Source organism: Nelusetta ayraudi, unplaced genomic scaffold, assembly GCF_046127955.1.
Source record: "Nelusetta ayraudi isolate G7.1 ecotype Tasmania unplaced genomic scaffold, CSIRO-AGI_Nayr_v1 ptg000073l, whole genome shotgun sequence".
Lineage (NCBI taxonomy): Eukaryota > Metazoa > Chordata > Actinopteri > Tetraodontiformes > Monacanthidae > Nelusetta > Nelusetta ayraudi.
In genome coordinates, this window is record NW_027466123.1 from 833,498 (window position 1) to 856,457 (window position 22,960).

General features: G+C 46.8%; 1 protein-coding gene across 1 annotated transcript in view; it reads right to left on the reverse strand.

The window, feature by feature from the left end:
- adarb2 (adenosine deaminase RNA specific B2 (inactive)) overlaps positions 1-22,960 on the reverse strand; it is a 178,197-nt gene that overhangs the window by 100,806 nt on the left and 54,431 nt on the right. The window lies entirely within an intron of this gene.

A 22,960-nucleotide genomic window follows, 5' to 3' on the forward strand; every position in this document is an offset into this window, starting at 1 on the left:
CTAGCCCCAATTGGTCGCCTATGAATGCAACAGATAGATAAATGTTTTCTGTGGGCTCTTTGTGGATGGGTATGCCAAATAGAATACATTCTACCAAATTTTATAGTTAACTATAGAAATAAATCAATCAAAGGCTGCAGAACCCGCCTACAGACTCCTACACAAGGACGTAACAAAATACCACTTACATCTCCTCTGAAATGAAGAAGTGCATTTATTTTCTTGACTGAAGCTGCACTTTTCCTCGATGAAGCGCGGATCCATTTAACACAGTCAACAACACAGTGGCTGATGGTCCAGTAGATCCGTTCAATCGATACAAACATTCAAAGCAAAGGACCTGGATGCCCACGGTCCTTCACCCGGACATTTCCGCATATTCACTTCTGTTGTCCATGAAGGATCGCGAGGAACACCATAGAAAACGAGCATTAGCCGAGCCAGCGGTCAAGGGAAGAAGACAGACGTTTTCTGCTTGGCATTCCGATTGCATAGAATGTTGATTGACGACGGCTTTGCCCGGTCGGAACAAAGGAAGGTCAAAGCTGTGCGCCGAGTTAAATTTCACCAGAGGAATGGACCATTGGAATTTGGCGTTCCGTTTTGAGCGGATGACGGGTACTAGTTGTCCATGTTCCCATGCGTGCGCTGCTGTGTGGCATTTAAAGAACTTTCAGGTGCCATGATGCAGATTATTTCTCGTCGCCCATTGAACAGTCCCGGAAAGCGTGCCGACTCACGCCGCATGATTTGTCCGCGTGTGAACATACAGCGCGTGTGAACATACAGCGCGTGTCAACATACAGCACGTGTATGCGCGCGCGTGTCTTTGTGTGAGGAGATTCATAACTCGGTCACTTTTTTTCAGACCCCAATATCAGCAGCACCAGAGACAGCACGTGACCCAGCTTTACTCATCACAGCTAAGCAAACCTCTGACACACACACACACACACACACACACAAGCTACAAGTCTAGAGTTAATAATGGTCTTACCTGCTCCAGCGAGTCAGCGGCAACAGCAGCAAAAATAGAAGGAAAAGGGGAGAAACAGAGAAGTTAAACAGTGATGCCAAGGGATCGCTTGCATGAAGACATATGTTACTGGACAGCTTTTTCAAATGCATTTCGAAGCACAATGCGCTATGGAAAGACAAGTAACACTCATAATGAATGGGCTTGTGTCAATTGGAGTGGTCTATATCCTCTTGTTTTGTTCAGGATTATCTTAGTCCTGGATTTTCTCAAAGACTCCTTTCGAGGCTATCATGTACCCTCATACATTTCCTGCTTTGGTCCTCTCGCCTCAGTTTTTGTCCATGTATTTGTTTCACACATATTTTCTCTGCCAAAGCAGCATAAACGGGGTTGATGACAGGTGACACATATTACCAGGCACAGAAAAGTGCCTAACTACATTGGGAAAAGTACACTCCTGCGTAAAGCATTATGTTCAGTGGTAACACAGTATTACTGCAACCACTGGTTTGAATTTATATTGTGATTTTGTACACGCTGGACAATGTGCTAACAAAACCCATGATTTATTGAAACCACATTCATTATGGTGGAAAGCTACATCTGTAGCCTCAGCTGTCCAGCGGTAAATTGACGGCCTGAGCGCGAAACGTTCACTCGCGTGGGTGCAGAACAATGCGGGTGACCTGGCAGAGGCTGAGGATGGAGCAGGATCTGAACCCCTAATACTTGGTTATTGGATGACCCGCACCACCTCTCGGGCTACTCTCTCTCTCTCTACTGCGGTAATTACGTCAGAACAGCCTCCCTGGTATTATATCGTGGTAAGCTACACCCGATGCAGTGGTTTTTCTACTCTCTGAAGTCAACAACATAGGCTAATAATAATAAGTTAACAATAGCCAAGCCAGTGGCTGTCTGAAATCTGAAAGTTATGTACATTAAATTAAGAGATAATTATGTGTGTGTGTAGATGTGTGTCTATATATGTATATATATATAGCCAATGCTTTAAATGTGGCCATCAAATACCATATGCAGATATTAAAAAGGTGTCATCAATGAAACAATGATGATTATCGCAATTGGCTTCCTTTTTTGAGTGTGTGGGTATGTGTGTGTGTGTGTGTGTGTGTGTATTGTGGGATGGATCCCTTCCCTCCTTTTAATTCTCCAGCCTGTACCAAAATGTACTCTGCCTTTCACCCTTGCCAACCAAACTTCTATTCTTCCTAATTACATATTAGGTAGAAAACCACCATGTTTGAAATGTGATGCACTGCATTAAAGTAAATGATAATAATTAGTCTGATTACAGGTTCCCCAACTAAACCATTAAGCTGCACATAATACAACGAGAACACCACCACGGGCATTAAGGAGCATAGCAAAATGAGGCGCACACCTGCCACACACACGCACACACACACACACACACGCACACACACACACACACACCAAATTAGACTTCCATAGCCTGTACAGCGAGCACCTTTAATGCAAGGTGACCAGGGACGTTAGCAAAACGCAGGAGTGCTGATTGCCTTTTCAGAGCGAGCGAAAATCACAAGATTTTAATCAAGATGGCTGACAGCACCATTAGGATTGACATAGGTTATCATGACCCTGTGCGTCGCCATCCGAATGCATGTTTTCCTTATCAACATTTAGCACATTGATAACACCCAAGAACAGCAAAATGCCATTTCCTGGGCCTAAATGTCCCCGGCAAACAATGCCATAATTGGGTTTGTCTTTTGGGAACATACTTTTAAGTGTGACTTGGGCTGACTGACGGAAAAACTAATATGTGAGGCAAATGAATTCAATTTGTTTGCCGCAAACATTTGAGTAGTAAATCTCAGGGTGCGTTCAAATTCTCTAAAATCACAAAAAAAAAATTGTGAACTATTTCTTATTATACTCATCAAACATTGTGAAAAAAATAAAATAAAATAAGTGGCCACAACAAAGGCACCGTCAGTTCCTTGATGTAAACCCAGCCTGAACTCCCTACCAAGCCTTCATCCTCTGCACAAAGACACCTACTTATCATTCAGGCTTACATAGCCGGGGTGCTCAAGCGCTCTGGAGAAGGAGACAAAACGGATTTAAAGATAGCAGACTCTTGTGATGGCTCCAAGTACAAACATATACTGTAGCTACAGAAACACCCGCAGAGATTAGAGAGGCACCGGGTTTCAAGAGGGGTGGCAAAAGAAGAGACAAAGGAGGCGCGAACACGGTAACATGCCGATGAGAGACTGAACGAGCTTCTGACCGCAGCACGCCGTGCGGTACCAAGCTGTCATTGTCCAGCTTTGGCCCGATGTGGCTTAACATCTGTACTGATGTGAAACTTGTGATGATGCAAGCTGGGTTATAGAAAGCGGCGCTAACTCATGTTGAGAAGCGTGAGAAAGACAAACAAACGTGTCGAGTTGTTACATTATCTCCTGGTTTTAAATTTTGTCTGATTTACGATTTTTACATTGATAAAAGCTTTAATACTCGCAGTATACAATCAAAGTAATTTGGTTTCCAAACCCATAGAACAGTTCTTACATAGATATATAAAAATATACATAGAGCAAAAAGGGTCTTGATCCCAGTTAGCGGCCATTTTGGACAGCCATATTTCTAAGGAAGCCTGGCGTGGACAATCCAGCTGCCCGACAGCGCATTTCGTAATTAGGGTCACTGCTTGTGTCTTGAAATAAACAAACGCAGAACAAGGTGGACGACGGCTGCTGGGTTTGTGTGCGCAGGCCACTGTAGTTCGCCGGCAAACTCGGGAGAGGGAGGGTGAGCAAAAGAGCGCGGCAATCTAAAATGTAACCATTTGATGTCGCTGTTTCCTCTCGAAATCTCCAGATATTACAAACTTAACCAACTCATATCTGTAGCCCAGAATGTGGGTTTTGCTCACTGGATTTTATGGATTGTATTCTACAGTGTAATTATAGTCTACACTATATATGGATGCCATTCTTTCATTTCAGAATCCAACTTTAAATATCAATCACATCCTTCTTCTTTCACCATCCCAGTTGTTCCTCCGCCAGCATTTGATGCTACTCCCCCCCCCCCTTCCCACTGACATGCACTCAGTTGCCTTTGCGCCCGCTGAGCTCCGGAGCAAAAACGCAGCTCCTGAAAGTTGCTGTTCGGTTTTGGTGACACACACCATTACACAGATACCGCAGTGTTGTCGTAGCGCACGGCACTCTCTCTCCCTTTCTCTCTCATGATTTGATTGGCAGACCGAGCCAGACACAGACACGGCGCTATAATTACTGATGGCGAGGGTGCACACAGTAGCAAGAGGAGGAGGGAAGGGAAAAAAAAAAAAAAATCCGCCAAAAAAAAAAAAAACAGTCATCACAGGGATTCTCGCCATGTCGAGCTGCGCTATTCATCTCTACAGAGGCAACAAGCTCAGAGTTGTGCTAACATCATTCAATCACGGAGGTAATTGATGTATTTTTGCAGCTACAAGCAAGCTCAGGGGAAGGAGCTTTTGTCACTGTGCTTTTCCTCCCCACCTCACTCTTGCTTCTTTTTTTTTTTTTTTTTTTTTTTTTTACTCGCACCACCTGCCACATGTTGCTCCGGCAGACAATCGACTGCAGTTGAGGGGAAGAAAGCGACAAGTAGGCAAAAAGAAAAGAAAGACCCTTTGGAAGGAGGGGGGGGGGGGGGACCTGAGACAAACACGAGGACAGTGAGGGCGAAGACAACTAGGAAACAAAGGGGAGGTAGAAGGAACAGACAAGACGGGAGACGTTGAAAGCGAGCGTCGAAGACGCGCGGGGTGCGCATGTGGAGCGGCGTCGTGCTGGCAGGCATCCATCCGACCGCGGCGACGCTGGGACCAAGGCGCGCGTCATGCAATTAAGGCACAGCGGCGGCGGGCGGAAAGACCATAAATCATCGGCGGGCTTATGAAACAATTTAACGACACGCTTGTAAATATTGATGCGAATTTTAACGGAAAGGTCAGTGTTGGGGGGGGGGGGGGATGAAAGAGAACGGCAAGCCACACTGCCGCAACGTCACTGGACGTCTAACTGGAGGCGAATCTAACGCAGGGGCGCTAATACAAACCACTTCATGGCGAGTCCGGAAAATTTTTTTTCCAATTGAACCGCGGTGACCTGGCATTAAAATCGAACCCTTGAGGGGGGCGTTAAGTTTGGAGCACATGTGCGACAAACTTCTTGCTTTTAGAGACTGTGTGTTCCCAACGAGGAGACAAAATGTCACCAAGGACACCTGATAATGTTTTTGGGGAAGATGAACACGGTGCTCGAAACCATTACGATACAGTGTATGGGCACCTCCATGCCCGACACAACCCTGTTGCGTGAGATCGAGATCCGTGGCACCAACGTGCCAAAGCTGCCAAGACGGCAGGACCTAGCAACGGCACGTCATGATTTCTTTATTGCTTTTCATTGAGAAGTGTGTAAACATGGACTTTGATTTCTCGCTCAAGCTTCTCCACAACAGGCATAAGGCGAAGCTAATTACTGCCACGCAAGTGTTCCACGCGGACCAATTTTAGCACCCACTTTGTTGAGCGAAGCGCAGAGAAAATATTATAGGCGGCCGCCTCCTACGTGCAGATAAACCACCTCAACGAAAGAAGACAGGAAGAAAAACGAGGATTAAATAAAGAATAGCGAGTCTCCTCCAGGAGACGAGCGGCCCTCTAGGGTATGTTTGTTTGACATGTTGCTAAAGGTAAAGAAAAAGTTTTTGTGAATTTGGACTTGTGTGATACCAACTACACAAACGTTTTCATCATGTAATGATTCGTCGCAGTCATTAATGAATACATATGTTTGTTTAATTCTTCTTATCCATGGTTGCTGTGAATGGAATAAATCCAGGTATTGTCGACCAAGAGCTCCTGCTTGGTGCAAATCCATCGGCAGTGCTATTCAGAATTCCCTTTTTTTTTTTTTTTTTTTTAAGTGGGATTCCCCTGGGAAATGTTGCTTCCGCCCACAAAAATTTTCCATGTACAATTTGGTACTTTTCTCAAGTGTTCCTGGGCGTCTTGTGAGCTCTGTGATCACTTTACTCACCTGGGATGGACCCTGCCTTTGGCCCTGCGTCACCTGAGAACATTATCCCCCTTTTTGGACCCCTCTTGAGAGTACATTAGTTGTTTTAAACTGGCCTGGCCGCCCACCAAACTGCCTATGGCGCAGTGATCGGAGCGCTACCAGCTGCCAATGTTTACACTTCCAAGTTTTCATCATCTAATAGGCAGTATCACTTCAGATCTGAGGGAAATCTGTTTGCGGAGAGACTCCAATTTCCCCCGACGCGCAACCCCAACGCAGCAGCTCCTTGGCATCGTGATATGATGTGACCAGCGCTGAGAGGGCTGACCCATTTGTATGAGGCCGAGCGTGCCGCAGTATAGGAGGAAGGGCCATTCTTCCGCCATCTGCTGCGCACAGAGCTGCAGTTGCCCACTGGCCCCCATTGATTTCGACTGGCTGGAGGTGCCGCTGCCGAGCCAGACGCGGCACAAGGAGGAGCATTCAGGTCGTGCCAGCGACGACTCTCAGCTCGGTTACACAAGCTCACTTGTGTGAACTGGAGAGCCGGAGCGCCACCCCAACTCCCACGTCCCCGCACACACACACACACACACACACGCACACACACACACACACACACGCACACGCACACACGACCACCCCAGACAAATGAGAGAATAATGAGGTGTTGAGAGATGCACGATAATTGGCAATACATCTGTTTGTCATTTTGCTGAACTCTGGGCCATCTTAAAAAAAAAAAAAAAAAAAAAAGAAATCCCAACAAAACCCAATTGACTAATTATAAATTGGTTACGTGGTTAAATGTAAATGTGTCATTACGCCGTGGAGCCCGTGCAGTGGCAGCGAGGGCAAGCGTTTCAGTCGGGCAGTCTAATTAAATTGGGGTTTGTCTGCACACTTTCAATGAACCTTGATGTGCGATGCCACCTCATTAGATACCAGTGATGAAGAGATGGAGGGATGGAGTGATAAACGAGGGCTCCGGATGGATGCGGAAACAAACAGCGTAGCTTAGCGCCGCTGTCCGGGCTAACCCGTGATGGACAACTCGTACAAATACACAGTTGGCAGGGACACGGTCAGTATGGCAAACACTGGGCGACTGACAGCCGCTTTCAACCCGGCCGGGCTTGTCATTGGACACTTCATGCGTGACAGTCATGACGCTGTTCGGTTTGAAGCCCTTGCGAACAAACAAGACGGCCAAGAGGAAGCTGTTCCTGTCAACGAGTCCACACAGCGACAGAGGGAGCAGAACTCGTCTGCTTGTCTCTCAATGCAAAGGTCGGCCAACCAAACCGATATGTCCAACTGTGAAAGTGTCACAACTTGGCTAACTTACTTTGAAGCATTACAGCGACTGAATCTGCGATTACTGCTCATACTTGCATTACACTTGCGAAGTGTAAAGCGGAATACTTATTTAGAATACACTTTTTGGCCTTGTATTGAATGTATTTATTAGATGGCAGCGGAAAGTGTTGCTGCTAGCGCCTGCCAAAACTGGTACAATGTTGGCACAGGTACACTTGGTCTTAAGAAGTGTCTTTTTTTTTTTTTTTTTTTTTGCTCGTGAGTTGTGTTTAAGTCTAAATAAGCAAATGAGAGTAGGCGCGATGGCATACACTCAAAATGTGACTCAAGAAACAACAACTAATTGGCCGTCCGTGACTAAAAAAAAACAACAACAATTTATTTTAATAGCACTTTTTGGAGCGATACCTCAAGCTAAATCTGCAGAGGCGAGTCTTGCCCAAAGATAAGTGAGCCATCCCACAGTACCCCCTTTTTTTTTTAATTTTTTTTTTTTTTATTGTCACTGTTCCTCCTGGCAGGCTTTTCTTCAATTTTCTAAAATAGCATCTTGCCTGGAGCAACGCGAAACTACATGCGGTTTAAGGTGTTGGTGCCAGGCTACGCATCACACGCGCCTATCATCTGCATATATTCATTTGCAATTATTTGCCAAAAAAAAAAAAAAACAACCTTTTTTATCACTGCGATTTGTACCTAATTTCCCATTAGGTACAAATCATTGTTTTTGGGTCATTTGGCAGGCTCGTGCTTACTGCAGTGGCCGCGTTTAATGCCTTCTTCTTCATCGACTCCCAGGTTGTGTACGCACGTGGAAGTCGCATACATGTGCAACACGGATTTCAAATGTGCGCGCGCGTGAGAAAAGGATTTCCTCTGGTGGTGGTGTGTGTGTGTGTGTGTGTGTGTGTGTGTGGGGGGGGGGGGCTCTTTGGAAGAGAAGTAACACTTCAAAGGATCCCTCCACGATACTGAGCATGATATCTGCCTGAAGACAAGAGGTTTAAGCGTTGATCCGCCAATGTTTTCTTTACGATTAGCCAGGCGACGGAGCAAAATGTCATTTAGTCTAACACTGTTCTGCTGGATTTGCAGCAGTTTGTCTCCTTTACAACGGAGGACTCGGCAAATGAACCCTGAGCACTATGAATAAAACAACGGCGGGGGTTGAGGGCGGTTGTTGCTCGCTTGGTTTGAGCATTTGAGGAACAGCACGGTACAGGAGGCAACGTGATTGGAGCCGACAGTGGCAGCCGGCAGTCACCTGCGCGGGAGAGAAAAAAAAGCCCCGTCTGGCTCGCCTCACAGGACCTTTTAGCGTTCAATCAGCGAGGGAGTGTTTTGTCAGGTGTATTAAGAAGAAAGTCCAGTGTGGCTTTTACCTCGCCGCAGTGTCATTGGCAAGGGCAATTTGTTGCCGTGTTGAATTTCGTTCCCCACGGACCTCTTTTAAAATGCTGTGACCTGAAACACGGACTTGATCATTAGAGTTATTCATCACGACTCCTGACACCTCATAACCCGGACAATTTGCTAAGCCGTTTCAATGGCACTCGTCGGTTCCTGGAGTATGACCCGAGGCGGTACATCTCTGGCCCCCGCAAACACATGCTCATCCAAATGGAGAAAAAAAACAAAACAAAAAAAAAACAAAGAGAGAAAAAGAAGTTTGGCATGAAATCTTGGCTCAACTAAATGCTTCCAGCAGGACTTGTATACGCCCTAACAAATGCATTCCGTACACTTCAACAGGCAGACAATCTACAGGAAACAATAAGTTTAACCTTTTTGATCATGTGAGGTCAAAGGGTGGTGCGTGTTACTTGTGAAGTTAAATATCCAATCTTTACCCGGCATAGAGCCTAAAACAACGGGCCAAGTAGCATGGAAAATACCTTATTTTCTACTTTAGCCTCTGCTGGGATGGAAATAGCAGAAATATGGCGGACGTACAATTTGAATAAAATGTATTAATTTATGTAGAGGTGTAATTTCTTTTTAGTTTACATGCTTCGATTGTGGCACACACCTTTTGTGTTTGTGTGCATTTGTGACAAATTCAGAGGGCAATTCATCCAAAGGCACAGTCGTGCGTTTCGTTTTGGCAGACAGTGTTGACCGACATAGCCAACACTGCCCCTGCCTGCCATTAGATGGACATACAACAGTGGACAGAGACGAGTAGAAGAGTATGTCGGCAATGTGGCAACTAGTAGAAAATTACCCCAAAAAAAACGACATTGCATGATGCTCATGTTTGCTATTATCTAGGACAGCTTTAGTCCCCAAAAACCCCACTGGTAACAGATTCGACACTGGACTTGTTATGTGACGTATTACAATGGTAATGGGCTACTTGTATCTTGTGTAACCCGTGTTTGTCCTGCCAAAGACGTGAAGACGACCTGGACCCTGGTTCGGTTCATCAGAGGGTCAAATAACTCGCTTGTCTTTTAACTGTCGGAGGAAGGGGGACCACCGGGGCGGAACTGAGTGGAATTGAACTTGGGGCCTCTTAGCTGTAAGAGAAAAGTGCCAGGCGAGCGTCAAGATTGGATATGGCTTCACGACAGGCCGACTCCGGCGCCTCGGATCTACAGGTTATATGGACGGACGACGCCTCTGGGAAGCGACTGTAAAGGTTATGAGTCCCGGCGTTTTATGACGTTTTGGCTGTGCGACATTTCAACCAGCCCAGTCAGTCATTCCTCGCTAATGAATGTGTTAGAGTCCTGGCCAGCAGAAGCCCTGTGTAATTTCTCCCTCCTTTTATCACGAGGAAGCAGCCCGGCTCAGTCGTGGCATACGTTCAACACTCTGCAGGGACAGACAAACACTCTCTGCCAACAAGATGGAGTGTTTATGTATTTCCCACCTCCCGGTTAATATTCAAATGACACCGAGTGTGTGCGCGCACGCCTGTGGCACACAAAGGACTGCGTTAGCGCGATAATCCATCTCGGCGGTGTTGATGACAATTCAACAGGTCCTCCTGATCCCCTGGTCTTAGCAGTGCGAGCGACCTACTCACCACCGCTCACCTCCTACACGGCGCTGGCTGGTGGCTGCGTCACCGCGGGGATCATTAGCTCCTGTCAAGGGGGAAGGGCTGGTTCTACAGGCACGTAGGCTGGTGGACATTAATTAGTCCAACAATCGTCCATATGCATTTTTCAATTGCGTAGGAGGCGTTTGGGCGAAAGGGAAAGCCAGGGAGAAGAATGCGATCGGCTCACTCCTCGCCTCCATATGGGGCGACACGCAAGCCAATCGCACTATTTCCATGCTCACCTTTTTTTTTTTTTAAAAGCAAGCATTGTTTTTGCGCGGAAGGCGGCGCGCTTGAAACGCGGCCAGGCTTAACCAGCTTGATTTCCGACTAAACGGAACGTTTCGCCAATTACCGCCATCACGAGGAGGGTTATATTTAGCGCGCGAGCATATCAGAGCTCTTAATGGACGATTAGAGGTAACTTTTGGCTGATATAAATGTCTTGGACGACATTGCCATGTAATGAAGTGCCCCGGCGAGGCTTCAAATGAAGCTCAGAGGCCGACTGCCAGAGGCGATAGATTGTTGGCACGTTGTCGCAAAGCGAGAATATTCAAAACAGACCGGTTAAAAATACATCCAGCAGGCATGTGGCTGTGACTCAAACGTTGACTCGGTAGTAGGTCAATAAATAAAGCAGAAATTCTGATGAACCATGTAAAGAGGCAAAGGTTTGCATGGTCGTTCTTGAAAATTGAAGATTTTTTTCTTGTTTGATGGAAAAAAAAAATGTATTTACATTATGTGTATGTCAATTTTCCTTTACTCCTAAAGACGCAAAAATTCAAAGCAAAGTATTTAAAAAAATTCCAGATCTGCCAAGCTGGGGGAGTACCTCATACACTTGGCCGTCTAACACTCGAACGCGAGTTCAACATGACATTGTCTGGAGACCTTAAGAATATTGGCACAATTAATCAGTGAACATGCATGATTGGAGTCTGGGATGAAATTAAAGTTCTCAGAAAATGACACTGAGTCCTTTTAACTCAAAGGACGCCAGAGCTGCTCAGTAGCACAGCCCGCAAATAACTTCATCAGCCTCGTCATGGCCGTTTTGCTGCTCTTTTGCGCCAAAATCTTTTACATTTTGCAAATTAGGTAGTTGCCCAGAATCTTTCTATTGTTGTGTTGTCAGCATTTAGTTTAGTGTTTTTATTATTATTATTATTATTATTATTATTATTATTGGGTTTTTTCAAAAAATCAATTTCAGTTCAAAAAAGAGCAACAACATTAGCTTCGGTTTGACGACACGCCCAAATCCTACATTAGTCCTGCGACAGCCATCTGCCAAAGCAGGGAGGACGAAGAAGTGGACGGCAATCACGGCTACGTTTTATTAACTGCTCCATTTAAATGGTTTAGTGGCGGCCGCAATCTGCAGAGGGCACCTTCAGCAATCAGCCGCGTTTTGAGCACAGCTGCCATGTGAGGTGCACTATGGGTAGCACAATGCAGATACTCCCACAGGCTGGGACGGGGGCGGGGGGGGGGGGGGGAAACACAAAGAAATTTCACAGCACCTATTTACCCATGCACGCGTTCATTTGAACAACTTCCTCGTTTAGCAGTAATTGATTGAGGGCGAATTGTCAACGGAGGGCTGAGGTTGTGCACTGGTGACACAATCCATCTTTTTTCCGCCCCCCCCCCCCCCCCCCCCCCCCCCCCCGCACCCTCCGCCCCATACCCTCCCGTCCTCTTCTGCCTACTTTCCTCCTCTCTCCAGAAATGTATTTTGTGCTTGACTGAATTAGGTGATCATTTTTTTATCTTACATGCCGCGCTGGCTTCTGGAGTTTCTAGCTCCAAGGAAATTGGAAGGCAAGAAGAAGTCGAACATTTATCGCATGCCGAGGTTAATCTCCTGAAATGGTGGGATTTGGTCAGGGAGGAAGTCGAAAATCCACGCTTTGCTACTGTTATTTTTTTTTTTCCCCTCCCTTTTTTTTTTTTTTTTTTTTTTTTTAAACTCCACCCCCCCCCCCTCCCTCCTCACCCTCTCGGTCCTCCCATCCTGGAGAAAGTAAAATCCTTGGAGCCGAACCGCATTGACAAGACGGTTGCAGCAATGCATAAATTAAGTCGGCGACTGTGCCCATCACTCACCGTCTGATGTGCTGATAATGCGTCCTGCATGATCACCTTTCATCGCTGGTTGTTAATGCCCGGGAAGGTTGCATGTCCGCCGCGGCCTTTTGTCTTGCAAATGGCGTCGACGCGCAAACGCACCGCCGTAGGCGGCTAACTGTTTTTAACGGCTGCGCCGTTAATTGGCCAACACAACCGGAGAGAACGGAGTAGCTCAGCCAGGTGGGCAGAGCAGGTAAAGAGACAGATTAGAGTGGGTAGTCGCAGGTTGAATCAGGGGCGTTTGAAAATTGAGGAAGTCGTGCCGGGAGAGGATTCACCCATCCCCCAAAATTTCAGTGTGGAAGGTTCTTCTTTTCCGAATCTTTACCATTACCTCTACCTTACAAAGGGGGTTCTGTCCTTTTAGGGACAGATGAATAAAAGGGGTTTGAAAAAAGAACCGAAAACTAAAATTCAACCAACAAAGTTAAATTTGACGTGATTTGAAAGACACGGTCTGAGGCCTTACTCCCTCGACACTGCGGGGATGAAGTTATGCCTCATATACAGTATGTTCACAATTAACCAAGCATTGGTATTTGGAATATCTCCAGTCAATCCAGTTGTGACAGAACCCTTTTCACGTTTGGTAGCTATGAAAAGAAAAACCTCAAAGAAGTTTAAAAAAAAAAAAAAATAACGAATGTCCCGGAAAGGCCTTTAAACTATCTTTGATCCAAAGCTAGTCGGTATTTTTTTCTTTTTAGCAGGCTGGCAAACAATTAATGTTTTTAATCGTGATTAAGCTCCGACTTTCCACAGTTAATCACGATTAATCGTGTTTCGATCTGCATGTTTAAAATTCCATAATTTGGCATTTCCAGACAGCTATTCTTACCTGAGTGTCCTAATCGGGGTTTGCGCGTCCTTTCTCTGTGTCATACAGTTACATACACACTTACTTCGATATCATGTTAGCGGGATGCAGTGTCGAAACATAGCGCTACGGCTTGACGACCTGACTACGGGTGAGTGTAAGGGACAAAAGGTTTGTGATTGCTGCTGTTGGTGTAAATCTCTTCTGAAAACACTTCCCTGCCGACAGGCCTGGGATGATCTCATTCGTGGATTTTGTTTGATTGTTGCAACTCGCTACTGAATGGTGACCTTCAGTGTTTAGAAAGGCGGCGATGAATAAAATGTATTGTTATTATTATTATTATTATTATTATTATTAGTTATTAATATTCCTCTGAACCAACCAGACAGAAAAAAAAAAACCTTTCCCCACATATTTCCCTCTGTCTTCAACCCCGTACAGGCTTAGAAATATTTGCACGAGGCCGACTGCGACGAGAGAGAGAGAGAGAGAGGAAAAAAAAAAAAAAAAAACGCGAACCAGCAATAATCCTGTCAGATCTGCGCGCTAGCGTGCCTCCAAAGAAATCGTTGCGCAGCGACTGTCACTTGAGGCCTTCTACCTGCTTCCCAACGTCAGTCGATGATGACGTGGCCTCCGCCGTGGCACAAGAAGAGACCTCTCAGCGGCAGGTAAACACTTGGCCTGATGAGGCGGCGGCTGCCGCCGCCGCCGCCGCCGCTTCCGAGGAGCCTGGAAGCCTCAGATTAAGCGAATCCCGGTAAAAGATTTATACCTGCACTTTACGGCATTTGCAAAATGACTGCCTCGGTGGCGGCAGAGTCATTTCGTCCTGTCATATTTGTCTTTAGAAGCGCTAACAAATTACCACCAGCTGCTTCTGCGGGAGAAACTCTTTTTCCCTTCCACTTTCTGCCATCCTTCCCGTCTACCCGCTCGCCCCTTTTATCCACTTTCGGGACAGCGAAGATAAGTCGCTGGGTGGTGGAGATTGCGGGGGCCATCCATTTACAGTGTGCGGCAGATGACAGGGAGGTATGCTTCATCCTGCCTCCTCGTCCTGCCGCTTGCGGCTCCCGTCCTCTCTGTCTTACTGTCTGTCCCTCCTCTGGTTCTCCTCACTCCCCTCGACTCTCCCAGCCTTCACCCTTCCCCTCGCCCCTTCCTTCCCTTTCTCTTATCTGCCCGCTTCTTGCCTGTCAGCTCAAGGGACAGAAAGGGGGTAACTGGGATAGAGGTGTGTGTGTGTGTGTGTGTGTGTGTGTGTGTGTGTGTGTGTGTGTGTGTGTGTGTGACTGACTGCTTTTTACAGGACACATAACCACCATTCTCCTTCCCGCTACCTCCTAATGATGTGTGGCTCGTGTCTCACCGAGTGCCAGACACGCCATCGTACACTCCCTTACCCCCCCCCGACACAAACCTCCCGGTGACCCTTGTCTCCACCGCCACCCACCGACTTCCTTCCCGGTCAACCGAGGCTGGACACGCGTCACTCACACAGGCAGCGAGCGAGGCCTGACCGGAGCGAAGCCAACAGGGAGCCGACGCAGCGGCATCAACCGTGGGGATTTGTTTCTTTTAAATCTCAAAAAAAAAAAAAATAACTAAGACAAATAAATAGAACTTTAGTATAGCATGATATTTTTTTTTTTTTAAATCTAAGAGTGGGCACTTAACACTTAAAAAAACAACAACGACAAAAAAAAAAACCCAAACATTTTATGGTCAGGTGAGGTTTTGCATCCCTTTGAAAGGGAACATAAGACAGAAAAGACATCAATCGGAGCCAATATTTGTTGATTGCCACTTTTTTTTTTACTTTTTCCTTTCTGCTTTACACCGCAAACCGAATATTCCCGGAGTGGCTGTGTTTTGGATTAAAGACTGAGAGCTTCAGATCACTCAAAGGACCTTGGGGGTGATAAAGACAATGTGCTGCCGCTGCTCCCGTGGCACAGCGCCAACGCTACGTCGAAGGTTGTTATATATAATGCAGACGTTTTATATCTATCCTGTAAATGATTCAGGTGACTCGATATGCCACCTTTATATAACAGGATGCAGCCATTTCAAGAGCCATTTTTTATTTTTACCTCAAGACAGAGAATGTGGGCACTCTTAAAGGTCCAGTCTGTAGAATTTGGCCTGATTTAGGATTTTTATATCGGTAAAGGCTTAACATACTGTCCATAAATACATAAATAAAAGTGTTTACTCACAGTCCATTACTACTCATTTGGTTTTCCTACCTTTAGAACTGTTCTTCTCAAGACTGTATATAAGTATATCCATAGATCAAGGGTCTTGCTCCCAGTTAGCTGCCATCTTGCACTGCCATATGTTCTAGGGAAGCCTGGTGTGGACAATCCAGCGGCCTGACAGCACGTCTCGTAATTAGGGGTGAACGCTGGCGTCCTCAAATACACCAAGAAGAAGAAGAAGGTGCATGAGGTGTCCAGGTTTGTGTGCGAAGCCCACCGTAGCTCACTGGCAACCTCAGGAGAGGGAGGTCTGAGAGGGTGAGCGCTGCAATCTAAGATGTGACCACTTGATGTCGCCGTTTCTTCTAAAAATCTCCAAATATTACACACTTTACTTTTCAGCACAGTTCTGAGTCTTTTAACAATTAATCAGCAATAATAAATTGTAACGTAAAACTATTCCATCAGATTTGGAAAGTATTTGCCCTCTGTGTGTGCTTTGACTGTCTTTAACGTAAAATTGTCCAGTTCGTAGGAAGCTACACAGGATCCACGCTAATCTCTTGACAGCTACTCCTGTTTACAACCATGTAGTAGCTGCTCCCCCCCCCGCCCCCCGACTTCGCAGTGGTGTGACCTGTTCTCAACCTGACGCCTTCCTCACAGGGAGCGTTTCGCATCTTTAACCGAGCACTTCCATTGCCAAGGCTGCTCATGTCACGGCGAGCGAGGCTGGCAGCTCCATCACTCCGCCGCAGAAGTGCCTGTGTACAATATCTCTTCTCATTAAGTAAGCTGTAATGTCCTCCTCAGGCGGGAGTCCCGCGGAATGTGGAGTCGTCTCATTAGCGCCGTCGCGTCACTTTCATTCCGGAGCCATCCGACAGCATAATGCGCCACTTTGAGCGTTCTAACTCTCCCGGCCAGGGTGAACATGTCCAATGTTCCTGCTTAGTACTACGCTATTTCCTTAGCACTCACTCATTGCAGGATTATATATATATATAGAAAAACATTAAAAAAAAAACATACTCACTGCAGTGTTCTGTCAGTTTTAATCGTTTGGACCTGTAATGCAATGGGCTTCATTAGGAGTGAATAGGGCTTGATGAAAATCAAGAAAAGAAAGAGATTTACGTGAGGCTGGATAATCAATCTACTGCGGTACCGAGAATAATTTGTCAGCCAATGGCTAATTGCCGAACTGACTTTGATGGACATTTGTACGAAAAATAAACAAATAATCGAAGCACATTTAAATGCTGCTCATTTCAGAGACGTTGCCAGTAGCTGGTTGGGCTCTGCTGTGAAATCCTTGAAGTCAGTAATCCAATCCTTTTTTTTTTTTTCTGTTGTTCAGATAATGCGGTCCTGTTAGTTAATCTACAGTTGCTGCCTTTGCTAAAGACGTTTGCTGTAATAGAATACAACATTAGCTTAAGCAAATTAGTTCCAATTGCCTTTAGAAACTGTAAAAAGAATTAAAACAATATTACTATTGAGCGAAAGTGATAAAAAAAGAAAAAAAAAAAAAGAGGAATATTGGACCCCCGTAAGCCGAAACAGCCCTCTGGCATAATATGTAATACGAGCATGTGCCGCACTTACTAGGGTTCCGTTTATTTCCACATCACTCAGGCACTTTTCGAATGTCTTTATATGCTTCAATTACAACTCCTGGATGAAGAATAAGGGACACGAGAACACGGCTGTTTCCTTGCCAGAGACAGGTGGGGAAATTCAGACGGGGTTCAAGCAGCCTGCCCTTCATAGCCAAGGAAGCTTAAAAATCTTCACGTGGGTCGGCCGTCGCAGAAAACAAAGGGGATCGCTTCACGTCAGTTCACGTTCCTGGCAGGACGCGAGGCTCTCGCAAGTAAATCACGGCCTTGTCCCATTATAGAATCATCTTTATGACTCTGATGCAGCGCAGGGCACTGCATTTAACTGGAGGGGCATATGATTTCATTGCCTGTTATCTCGCTGAAATTGAGACTGGAGAGCTATTTTTAGAGTACAGTGTCCGCACTTGAAGCTTAAAGCCACTTAGAAACGGCTTAGATGATTATTGATCTATTCAAAGTCAGTGCCCCCATTATGGCTGCAGATGGTGGGGTTAATTAATCTTGCGCAAGCAACTGAATACGTCCACGCCGGCTGACAACATTTTTTGGGTTGTAACAAATCCACGAGGCAACTGCCGCTTGCTTGCTCTCCAAAATCTGAAGAAAAAAGAAAAAAGTTAAGGAAGAAAAATACAGGAAGGTACCGTGCGCCAAGCTGCTGATAAAGGGATTAGCGTGGATGCTGCAGTAGCAGCAGTTCTATCAGAACCGAATGGCATTTCCCACAATGACAGAAAGAAGAACAAAGAACGGCACCGAAGGATTTACTTCTTGGTGGAATGGTGTTTTCAGCTTAGGCGACCTGGCTAAACCAGCAGTCACAAATTTGACTGGAACTGCAAAATACAACCGGGACATATTCTTCTAATCGCATTCCAAGTTTTGGTGTCTTGGATTCATGTGATAGATCCAAAAGGGTTTAGGGAACACTGTGTCACAAACACCAGGAGTCTAACGCGGGTATTTCTCCGGAAGGTCCCGAAAAGAAGGTTCTGCTCCTGTCAGGCTAAAAACAAGACACGTGTCGGAGGGTTCCGACGCAGGACTCACTGCTTCATGAATCTGTTTAACTGCACCTCTATCTAACCTTGGCTGTATCAAACATGATAGAGTCAATTACAAAATATTTGTCAATGAGCCAACTGCTCTTCAAAAAAGCTCAACGCTTCCTCAGCGACTTCGCTCTCCTTCACTCCGAACCCTCACACCTCCCCCGCGCTCCCCAATCCATCACGTCCCATTGTGAGGTCCCTCCTCTTGTTGTTCGCCCCCGAGACGGAGTCGCCACGCAGCGGTGATGTGACATGCCTCCTTTGTTATCCAGCTATTTGTGAACTGAATAACGGGCGGCACTTTATCTATGAGGGGCCACGAGCCCAAGGCAGCGGAGGTCACTCACCGTTCACTGAACCGCAGGTTTTACTGGTGCCATAGATTGATTGTCAGTACGGCTGGTACATGCAGACAAACACATTCAGAAAAGCACCATGGCCGTGCCTTAAAGCAGCTCTAGGTACCTTTTCGATCATAAAATCATGATTCCAAACGATTAATAGGAGCAATGGTGCGGCCTCGGCAGCGAGAGGGGGGTTGTGCCGGCACACGTTTATTTAGAGGCAGTCTTACATACTCGTAAAATATATAAAGTAAAGTATAGTAAAATGACGGAATGGAACCCAATAAGTAACCTCGATGAAAGACAAAGTAATGAAAGCGTTGCAACGACGTTATTGTTGGAGCTGCTTTAACCCTCCTGCTTTAACCCTCCTCTGTGTTCAGAGTTCAGAATGTTCATAGCCATTGGGGTGAAACTGTTTTCGAAGCAGGTTGTTTTGGAGGCAACTGACCTATAGCGCCTCCCAGAGGGCGGTAACTGGAAGCCGAAGTGTGCAGGGTGAGTGGGATCCACGGTGATCTTGTGGGCTGGTCCGTGTTGTGGGTGAGTGATTCAAGGGGTGGTAGCCACTGGGCGAGCCAGAGATTTTGGATGCTATGTTAACGACGCGCCGCAGCCTCTTCCTGGAGACTTTGTCGAGACTGCTGAAACCAGACCGCTGTTGATGTGGGGGTTAGGGTTCACTTTCGACTGCGGCCGCGTCGAAGCGGAAAGCGTGACAAGCCAGTTCACCTGCACGGTACGTCCGGATGTACCTTCGGGATCGTCGGCGAGCGGCTGTTTTTTTCTTAACCTCCCGGTTTGTCATTGCTCCTCTTTCGTAAAGAGAAATTAACGGACTGACTGCGCGACCAAGGACGTGCCCATCAAACAGAGTGTTGGACAAAGAGTTTTATTTTCAGGCCTACCCGTAGTGAGCGAGATTGCACGAGATTGAGGATCAGAGTCGGCGGCGCAATTTGTTCATGAAGGAAAACTAGGGTGGGGGTATCGTTGAGTCGCTGCTCCACAAAAGCTTTGGTCGGCTCGATTGAAAAACTCACTCAGGTAACATTTAACGGGGGACAAAGACCAAACTGCAGACACGCTGGGTAGCATCCACAGCAACCTTGCGAAAGCGTGTACTACAGTGCATACAGCACGTTAACAAAGAGGGGCAGCTAACTTGTCAGGGAGCCTTGGGGGGGCAGGCTGTCTGCAGGAAGTGCAGATAGTTTGAGGTTTCTGCCCCTCTGGAACACACACACACACACACACACACACACACACACACACACGCGCGCGCGCGCACAAATGCGGGCGCACACCAACAGAGTTGATGTCATGCTCTGTCAGGCACCCTGGGGCAGTGCTGCTTGTACCACGTCAGGGAAGAGAAATGATCTGTGAATCCTGGGGGAGCAGTCAGCTAATGTGCACCGAGCTCTGTGTCCCTGTACAACCTGGATAAGTGACATGAAAGGTTCTTTCCTTTGCTCACATATCTCTTTTTTCTTCCGAGACAGTCTCATTGTCCTAAAACGCCACAAGTTCCCCCCCCCCCAATCCTATGCAGACAGTCTCTTAAAAAAAAAAATAAGCCGCGGAAAGGAAGCCGGCGCGACTTTGTGCTCCGAATTTACCAAAATGGGGGGGGGTGTTTAAAAGCTCACGACCTCAAAGCTCCTTTGCTTGATGTCTATTTGCTCCCAAACAGTGACGATCCAATCACGGCTTAGCAACCGTCGCTAGGCATGGCTTAACAAAGTCTCGTCAAATATATGGGAGGAAAAAGTGCAAGAGCCGAGCTTAAGCAGTGTTTGCTGGGTGCCACTGGGGGCTGCGGCCACGTTTTCATGAGACAAGTGGGGGACAAAGCGGAGAAATTCGACCTCCAGTTCCTGAATTACGCCCTCGGTAAGTTGTCCCCCATGTCTAAGATGAACTTGGGTTGCTTTCCCAAACGCAAGCACACTTCAATCAAAGGTCACTATCTGTCTGGGGACATTTACGGGGGAAAAAAAGAAAAGAAAAAAAGACCCAAATTTGCCAATGTAACTTTCCACATACAAAACTCATTACGTATCGTCCGTACACGCCAAAACACGAGACAAAGTCTTTCTCGTACCACCCCCCCCCACCCCCGCTAATTTGTGACCGCCGATAGCGGAAGCAGCAGGAGGGGGGGGGGGGGGGGAGGAGGTGCAGAGGAATACAAAGCACGACGGAGAAACGGTGACAGAAGATGAATATAATGAGAACGACATAGAAGGGCGCCCGCCACTCGCTGTGTAGTCGGGTGACAAAGCTTGCTCGCCCGAGGCTGCCGCCGTCACGAAGGCAGTAATAGAGTGAACACACATTTTCATTAGCTATTGATTCATTTCCAATTCCCCATTAATTTTCGGGGGGGGGCACCGCCGCACGGTGGCCTTTCTCTTCCCCGGGCTACGTTCCTCAGCTCCGCCTGACATAACCGTGGTAATTACTGCGCTCCCGCCCGGCAAGCTGTTCACGGGCTTCAAGAAAAGAAAAAAAAAAAAAAAAAAAAAAAATTCAATGACTATAATAAAGAAGAAAAGGTAGATGAAGGTAAGTAAAAAAAAAAAAAAAAAAAAAAAAAAAAACACCGTGTGGAATCAAGGGCTGCACCTACAGGCGTTTCATTGGACGAAACCGAATTGCGATCAAATGGACGTTTTCGCCATCGCGCCGCCGCCGGCGTAATTGCCAAAACGCCTGCTCAGTTCAAAGCGGCGAGCGCGCTGAGCGCCCCTCGCGAGCAGCTGCTCGGGCCCCGCCGTCGGCTCAGGGTTTGCCTTCGGAAAGTGAGACGCGAGCGTTAGCGACAGGCACCAATTAGCGAGTGATTGATTCGGCGTCAAAGAGCACAACTGCAGGTGACGCAGCTTTACGGCAAATTGTTTGAAGGGGCGCTAATATGGCTAATATTTCCTGATTCAATCAAATCATTCCGCTGGTCTGCTTCCAGCAACAGACGGGGCATGTGTCTTCCGTTGCCTTGGAACAACTCACGATTGCCTCGCGATTGGCTAGCTGGTGACCACTAGTGCTAGCTAACGGCGAAGATGGCTACTAGACGGCGACAGTGAATAAACGTGATGCTGCTTCGGCTGATAACGTGCTAATTTCTCGGTAGACCCATTTAGCAATTAGCAAGTTGTCATTATTGCGTACCTGGTGTGTTAATTGGCATGCCGTACGCGGCTACTAGTAGGCGAGGGACGCATGTAGGAACGTGCAGGATGGCAGGAGCTTTCGCGGCAACAAGGAGAACAAAGGCCCGAGCGTTCCAGGACTCTGACCGACTCATGGGCCACATATGATATGAAATAAATGGAGTGAGATGCATGGAGCGCACACAAAGTACACACACACAGACGCTCAGAAAAGGCCGTTTTGGCACCACAAAGTGAGAGTTCTTACCTGATGGAGATTCAAAAAGGAAGGCATGAAAAGAAACAGAAAAAAAGAGTTTTGGTCACATTTCACATGTTAAGTATTTTTTGCTTAATCTGCAGGATTTATTACATGCGTTTGTCTGAAAACAACACAATACAAACACACCGACTGGCTAACTTCTTCAGCGGTTGGCATTTTCACCTTTTTCCATGTGACCATTTTCGCCAGGTCGTGGCAGCACAAATAAGAAGGTCCGGTAATCCGGAGAGCAAACGGAAAACTCTTTCGAGTGGAGCTGCTTCTGGGTAAAACTTCTCCCCGCTGCAAGAACACTACGCGGACTAGAAATCAATATGCAGTGGTGGTGGGGGGTGGGGGGTGGGACACATGTTTAGTAAGTGAGGACCATTAATATTCTGCCGTTGAGCTGCACCCACTGCTCACCGCGCCGTATCCTACCGGGCTAGCGGGCGGAGGGGGATGGGGGGAGGGAAAAAAAATGAACTCGGGGTTCATCTATCACGCGGGCTGCCTTCCTGTGCTCCGCAAAAGATGAAAAAAAAGGCAGGGAAGGGAAATGGCAAAGCAAATCAATTAAACGCAGGAGAATCGTGTCACCTGTCAAATACACGCTGTTGTGAGTCGGCCCGTTATTTTTTTTTTCTCCCCCTCCCGCCGCCGCCGCCGCCGCCGCCCAACGGCTCGCCTGGTTGAGATTGAATTTTTGCAAACCTTACATTATTAACAGCCGTCAAGCTTCATCAGTTCGCAGAGGTCGATTTTTTTTTTCTTTTATAGGTGGGGGAGGGGGGCGGTGGTGGTGGGGGGGGGTATTCGCAAAAGGAAAAAAAAAAAAATCTAATAAATGCTCTTTGTTCGCGTCCTTTATAATCCCACCAGCCGCCGCTCCTTGTGAGAGCCAATGGAGGAACACACCTTCAAACTCACACC